Raw genomic sequence first — 7,967 nt, forward strand, 5'->3', positions numbered from 1 at the left:
TAATAAAAAGGCTCAATAAAAGCTTAATAAAAGTTAAGTGGCAGCATTGTAGTTAAGAATCAATAATGGCATTGCTTTCAGTATATAATTGTGTATTAGTAATGTATTTTAACTTTGCAGTCTCTATATTCTGAGAGACATAAACTGATTAATTGTTATCAGAAACAACATTAATAGGCTCAAAATAGCCTGCTATACCTGTACTTAACCCATCGATGAATGTCATGGGTGCTGAAGGAATGGGGTTAAATCTAACAATCTTTTTGAAATACCTATGAATAATTTAAGAAATGGTAAGTAATTATCAATACGACCAGAGAAAAGAGTAATAGCAATTTGCCAATTCTCTAAGAGGAAACAAGAGTGTCTATTTGCCTTTTATTATAAGGTTAATTAATAACAGAAAGTAAATTTCCTGTAAGTTAAAAATTGTAGGGGACACTGGAGTACTAAGAATAGCACCTGGTACCTCTTCATTTAAAAAAATATGGGTGAGTTGAGCTTCAGGAATTTTTCTGTTTGACTAAATAAAGCTCCTTTTTTGCTTCAGGAGTTAATGTCCTAGGGGAATTTAGATTAGGATCTCCTCTAAATGTAAAAAAGAAATTAGCCAGTTGTTCTGTAGTAATTTGGAATGATGGTCAAAACTAATTAGTATCCTCTAAAAGTTTTTGAAAATCATTAAGTGCTTCACTGTTGTTTTGGTGACAATATGACCTAGGTAGGAAAATGGAGATTTTTCTTAAACTTTTTCTTGGGCTATAATAAGCCCATATTCTTGTAAAGCTAACTGAGGCTCAGGAAATAAACATATGAGTGTTCAGTGGAACAGCTACAAAGTATGTCACTATATAGTGTATTATTTTTGCATTGAGAAAATTTTTTCTAATTGGTTGTATAGCTTTATTAACAAAATTTTGACACATTGTAGGGCTGTTTTTCATGCCTTGAGTAAGGACTTTCTATTGAAACCTGGTTGCAGGGTGTTCTGCATTAACACTGGGTATTATAAAAGCAAAACATTTGTCAGCTTCTTGCAGTGGAATAGTAAAAAAGCAGTCTTTGAAATCAATAACTATCAAAGGCTAGGAAACAGAATTCATATGGGTGAAGGGAGACTTCATTAATAGCTCAGAGGTCATGAAGCATCCTCTATTTCCCTGACTTCATTTTAATAACAAAAACAGGTTAATTCCAAGGATTTGTAAAGAATTCTATGTGTCCTTTTAAAAGTCTTGTTCAATTAATTGCTTTACTGTAAAAAGCTTCCTTTTTGTCAAAAGCCACTGTTTCACCCAAACTAACAATTCCCCTTAGATGTAAAATATCTTGCCCCCACAGGGGGTCTAATTGCAGACAGTGAAACAATATGTCTAAAATAATAAAGGGTGGTTTCTTTTGTGCCTTATCAGGAGTAATTATAAATCTTTGAGACTGAAGAGTTTGTTAAAGTTCACACATTAATAAGGAAAGTTCACTAAGTTTATCATCCATATAATAAATTACTTTTCTCTGGGAATATTTTTGCCCAACAGGTTTAATAGTGTTACGAACAAAATTTTTGCACGTGGTAGAAAGCATTCCTTCTTAAAGGACCATAATAGGAAAACTTCAAATACTAATTTAATAGAGGTGATTATACCCAACTTAAAACTCAAAACAAAATTAGTTATAGTCCTAAGAGTCTTTTACCTTAAGCAGTGAGTTTCACTAATCATGGCTTAAGGCCAGATATAGTTAATTTTACTCCCATGCAGTTGTAATAAGTAACAAAGATTTACCATGAGTCACATACATAAGAGATCTCACTTAACAGCTTTCTCAAATTTAAACTTGTTCTGGTAAAAAAAAAAAAAGCCAATTATTAGAAATCGTTTCATACAGCTGCAGCTTCCCAGCAAGCCAAATTAACTGCTTAGGAACTGCACAATTCTAACAAGTTCTCTCTCTCTCCTTTTTTTCTTTCTTTTCAGGGAAGATGACCTTGCCCACAGCAGATAATTTCCAGGAGCCCTTGCAAATTTACAAAGTAGAGGGAATTGCCTTGTGCTCCTCCTTTTCACTCATAAGTAATTAAAAATTTTAGGTTTTAACATTAAAACAGTAACTTCAAGTAACTTAATTAACAATCTGGTAATTTTCATAAGTGATAGTCAAATTGTTTTTAACTATAGGCTGTTCTTTAATTACAGGTAAAGATGGAAATACCTGACTTTCTAATTGACAGTTATAAAACATTACAAAACAAGATTAACTGGACTTGATAAAATAATTTAGCTGGCTTTTACACAGCTTTTCCACTGTCTTTCAGTCTTTTTTAATTCACATTTTAACATCTAGATTATTCAAAATTATTTGACATAACACAAAACAATACAAAAGTTTACCAATTTGTAACGATACTAGATTTTTTAAATTTGAAACAAGCATATTACTAATTTGAATGAGCTAAATTATCTTTTGATTGCATTCCAAAAAAAATAAAAAACTTTTCTTTACGATCTGAGGGGGTGCACCCTCCTTTTCACTATTCTCATTCTGTCTCTCACACCCCAACTTGGCCAGGGCTGGAATGGAGAGAAAGGAAGAGAATATTTTCCAACAACTTATCTTTGATAATCTTTCAATTTTACACCCAAAGCTTTGGCCAGAGCTTTAGAATGCAAAAAAGAAAGAATTTTTTCCTAACAATTCTCAAAAAGTTTCAAAACCTTTTTACTTTCAAAACCTCTAATCACACTGTGCAAATAAATTATACCTTCCTTAAGCTTGCTATACATACTCCTCTCTCCTACATGCTTAAACTTATTTTCCTAGCTAATTTTAAGTCCATGGGCACTTCTTCCCCTCTGCTTTCTGCCCTTTTCTAACGCCCTTGCATTTAAATTTTCTCCCAGGCTGTTGTTTAACTGAAGGTAAATATACATCTTTCTGTTGCTCAGGGGAATGCACATCTTCCCTGTCCTCTTCAACTATGCTCAAGTATTTCTCAAAGGCCTTATGCATTTCTTCTTCCTCTTCTGTTCCTATCCCCTTATCTGCCCGAATCACTTTCTCAGCTACTAGTACTTTCTCCAGGGGCGTAAGACATATTTTTAACACATTTCACATTAAAAAGGTAGCAATCGAGAATGCATCAGGGCCCTCTTCTCTGTAATATTCACTTAGTTGCTTGCCTACAGCTAATAGAACATCTTTCCTTTTCTTTTGACCCCTGCAAGTCGTTTTGCTAGAGTCCTCAAGTTGTGCTCCTTTTAGGTAAGTTGTAGCTTTTCTGAGGGGATATTTGGTGGAGCCTCAAATCTTCATTTCATCTCACCTACTCTGTCCTTGGCACTTGATGAAGACACTGCCAACAGTCAATTCAGGGATATTGCTAGGATGCCAGTGGGAAGATGGAAAGTCTAATCACTTCTGGCTCTCAGGTTCACGAAGTTCTCCAGTCAAAACAAGTCCTCAGAATAGCTCTCTCTTTTGGGACCAGATGCTCAAGTCTCTCAGGCACAAACACACTCAATATTCTATAGATGACCCACTAGGTGTGACAAAATTTCTTCCATCAATTTGAACCCACTTCCTGTTTAACATAATTCCAGTTGATCAAGCAGTTTTTCCACACAGTCTAAAGTCTAGGATTGACTCAGTAGAAGTGTTTTCACCTGGTAAAGGCATCAGGGCTCAACATCTTAATACTTCAAATGGGGTGGGGCTATTTACTTAATCAACCCCCTGGAGACAGCAATTTGAGGGTCTGGTTCCAAGTTCAGTTAATTTTAATACTTAGTTTGAATGATTCTCAGAACTCAAAGAGATCCCACAAAGCTACAAATGAAAATGTATAATTGGTTATACTTCCTTAAGCACAATACTCATTTTCAGTCCCATCTATCAGTTACACAAAGTTTTGTTGAAATTTGACTGAAAACATTTCTATCTTCACTAATGTCAATCAGTTGTTCTTGCAAAACAATTGGAAGGATTGCATTTTCAAAGTTTTAACAAATGGGCTAAAAATTCATCAACTTTTCATTTGCAAAATTTTTAAAAGGTGTTTAGAAATTCTGTTTCCAAGTTCATCTATGTAGATGTGTAATTCTGTAAGTAACACATTTACATCATTTTGGTCAATATAAGCAGGTTTTAAAATATGTTTCTAATTATGATGGCTTCATGCTATCAACTGATCTCAAAAGTATAGCATATTTGTAGAGAGGTTCATCATTAATAGTGAATATAATCCATCTACGATAATTAAAATTTGGGGGCAACTTCTGTCAAGTTTGAGTAGTCATTGTTTTTAACCTTAACGTGTCTTATGAATATGAACACAAAAGGTGTCATCTCTACCATCTTATTGCTTACTTGTACTTACTTTAGGAGTATCTTCAAACTGTAGTTTCTTTGTAGGAATCTTTTTAAATCATTTGTCCATTTTGTCAGGTTTAGTTTAAACTAGATAATGTGATCAATAAATGTACTTAACTGGATACATATCTCAAAATAAGTCACAATGTACCATAAACAGATAAGTAAGGGAATCATTAATCCTCCAATGCTGTGAACCTCCCACTCTCCCTTCAGGATACTCTGTATACCTTGTATATGAGACAGTGTGACTATCTAAAATACATACCAAATTGGGGTGGGGGGGGAGGGCCAGTGTAGGCCTATATATTCAACATTAGTAAAGCTCATTTCTCATTCAAGATGAAGACAGAAACTTCAATATTTTCTTCCCTCACTCAAATGGATTTTGCATACTTTGCTTCAAAGCACCCTGGTGAAAAAGGTACATATGAATCTACCAATCAAAATTAGCTCTGAGCCCCCATTCCACCACCCACTACATATCTTGTGCTATATTTTAATGAGTATTTTAGTCATTTCACTTTGGACTAATAGAGTTGGCTCCCTAGGGAAGCTGTTATGCTGCATAGTGTATTTTTACTCTTAACATAGAATCAATAAGTGTTATAGTACTCAACCTGAGGCACAGTGCAGAAGACAAATTATCTACCAAGTAGCTGAGAATTCACTGCTCCTCTCAACCCCCAAAATTCCCTCACCATCCTCCAATGTAAGATCAGACCCTCCTGATGTCATTGGTCTTCTTCAAGAACAAAGAATCACCAATACCTCTGAAACCGGGAGTTACAGACTATGTACAGTTGGAATTCCGCCTTGGGCAGGAAGGAGGAATATAATAGCTAGGTAGTATAGTAGATAGATTGCTGGGCCAGGAGTCAGGAAGATTCTTTTTCCCGTGTTCAAATCTGTCCTCAGACACTTACTAGCTGTGTTGACCCTGGACATGTCATTTAACCCTGTTTGCCTCAGTTTCCTCACCTGTAAAATGAGCTGGAGAAGGAAAAGGCAAACCACTCCAGTATCTTTACCAAGAAAACCCCCAAATGGAGTCATGAAGAATCAGATACAACTGAAATGACTGAATAACAACCACACAGGATGTTTGACTCGAATTTCCCATAAGATTGCCCATTAGGAGCTCTGGAGTTCTCTGCTCATTGGAGCCATGTAAGCTAGCATTTGAAATCCAGTGGATCCTAAGAAAGTCGGTACTCTAAGCTGGGCTGGTTTTTTACCTCATCTGGCCACAGGTCATCCATAACACAAAAGGGTGAGTAGAGTCAACCAAGTCTAGCAAGGAACTTCGACCCAACCTGTCCCTGCTTCTTTCTTTTTGAACTTCTCAGCACTCTAAAGCTGCTGGACAGCATCATTTCCTCTCAGTCATCTAATCCCAAAGTTCCTGTTGTTGTTCCTCACAATGCAGGGAAAAGGAAGAACAGTGACCGTTGGAGAGCTGGGAACATTGCAGCAAATTACCATGCATACATATATATAACATTTATTTATTTGTGCATCATTAATTTCTGTTCTCACTAATGCAATTTAAAAGTTTTAAGGGCTGGGATTACTTCATTATCTTTCTATCACAAAATTAGAGTGTTGGAAAGGACTTCAGCAGTCCATCCCTTACAAGAAAGAAATCTCCACTATAACATACTCGACAAGTCACCATTCAGCCTCTGCTTGAAGACTTCCAAAAAGAGAGAAGGCACCATACTTCTCTTAGCAGGTCATTTCTCTTCTGGACAGCTCAAATTAAAGAAATTTTTCCTTGACATCAAGCCAAAAATCACCTCCTTGCAAACTTCCACCCACTGCTATTTGGCTCTGAGGCAAAAGAAACCAAATCTAATCCTTTCACACTACAGCCCTTCAACATGTGAAGACAGCTATCATGTCCCTCCTGGTCTTCTTTTAAACATTTTTTTAAACGTCCTCAGCTCCTGATATCCCCCAGCAAGGACATAGCCGGGGCCCCATAAATGTTTGTTGAATGGATGAAGCCTGTAGCCACAGGGTAGGATGACCGAGTTCCTTGGCGTACGCAGCTTACAGCTGGAAATACAGGTACTCAGTATTATTACTTACCAACGAAAAAGACAGTGTGACATAGTGGAGTCCTAGGCCAAGTTTAAGGAAGACTTAGTTTCAAATTGTGTCTCCAGCACTTAGTAGCTACTGATCTTTGGGCGAATTGCTTGTTTGTGCAATTCAGACAATTTCTGAGAACTTATCTACCAAGTCACAAATAGTTGAAATGGATAATGATTTCCCCATACCAAGAGGATTATGGATCCTTTGTTTATTCCCATACTTATAACTAAGAACAATAAGACAAAAATATAACCAGGGCCTCTTGTACACAGTATATGACATTATCCCTACTTCTATCCTTGATTCTTACACAGCAAGGATATAGCCTAAATTATTCGGATGTGAACAAAAGGAAAATGGTTGGGGTGGTTGAGGGAAAGTAGGACATACTAAAGAATGATGGGAGGAAAGTGAGAACCAAAAAATATCCAGAAAGTACCTTTTTTTTTTTACTCTTAGATGGCAGTTAATTTAAAAAAAAAAAAAAGGAATCCCAGTTCTTCTGGAACACTAAAAGGGGGCACCATGCCTCATTTGCTCATCTAGCTATTTTATAGCAGAGGGGAAAACTGGGGGAAACTACTTCAGGCCTTTTTTCTTAATTTACTTCTGAAAATGGGAATGAGATTGAGATTAAGAAAAAGGAGGGTCAGTGAGATGATACAGTGGATAAAGTAGCAGGCCTGGAGTCAGGAAGATCCGAGTTCAAATACTGCCTCAGACACTTACTAGCTGTGTGACCCTGGGCAAGTCACTTAATACCTATTTGCCTCAGTTTCCTGCTCTGTAAAATGACACACTGGAGAAGGAAATGGCAAACCATTCCAGTATCTTTGCCAAGAAAACCCCAGGGACAAAGTCTACAGGGTCACATAGACACAACTGACAATAAAAATAAGACTGAACAACCAAAATAAGAAAAAGGATGGCTATATTCAAATAGAATATAACATTTAGACAATTAACAGCTGTCTTCATTAGACCTGGAGATATTTCCAAATAGATTTTGTCAAATGTTCATGTAGACAATAATACATAGAATAGCCTAGCTGTCTACTTGTCAGAATGTAAAAATGTTATAAAGACTTCTCATTATCAGCTTCTTGACTCTCATCCAAACGAATAAAAAGTGCTTTTGTCAATGATTTTTCAAGTTACTGACTGTCCTGTCCAAAAGAAGAGAATTTTTTCATGTTTGGCTTTGGAAAAATAAAACCTTTATTTACACATGTTCTGTTCATTTAAAAAAGATGGAAAGGGGAAAACACTTGAATAAAATTAATCTCTTTAAAAATCGATAGAAACAAAGCCAAATTCAAGTTTTAAAATCAAAAGAAACTAGTGATCCTGGGGGGGAAAATTAAAGCTAGACGAACAGCCACCAGAAGGAAAAGGGTAAGATAGTGAGAAGAGAGCAAAATCAGATTCCTCTTCCAATGTTTCGTCACAGCTTGTTGGCAACCTCAAAAGTATTCCTATTTGCAAATATAACTTCCCATTTC

The sequence above is a fragment of the Phascolarctos cinereus genome, unplaced genomic scaffold (genome assembly GCF_003287225.1).
Source record: "Phascolarctos cinereus isolate Bilbo 61053 unplaced genomic scaffold, phaCin_HiC Scaffold_1;HRSCAF=81, whole genome shotgun sequence".
Lineage (NCBI taxonomy): Eukaryota > Metazoa > Chordata > Mammalia > Diprotodontia > Phascolarctidae > Phascolarctos > Phascolarctos cinereus.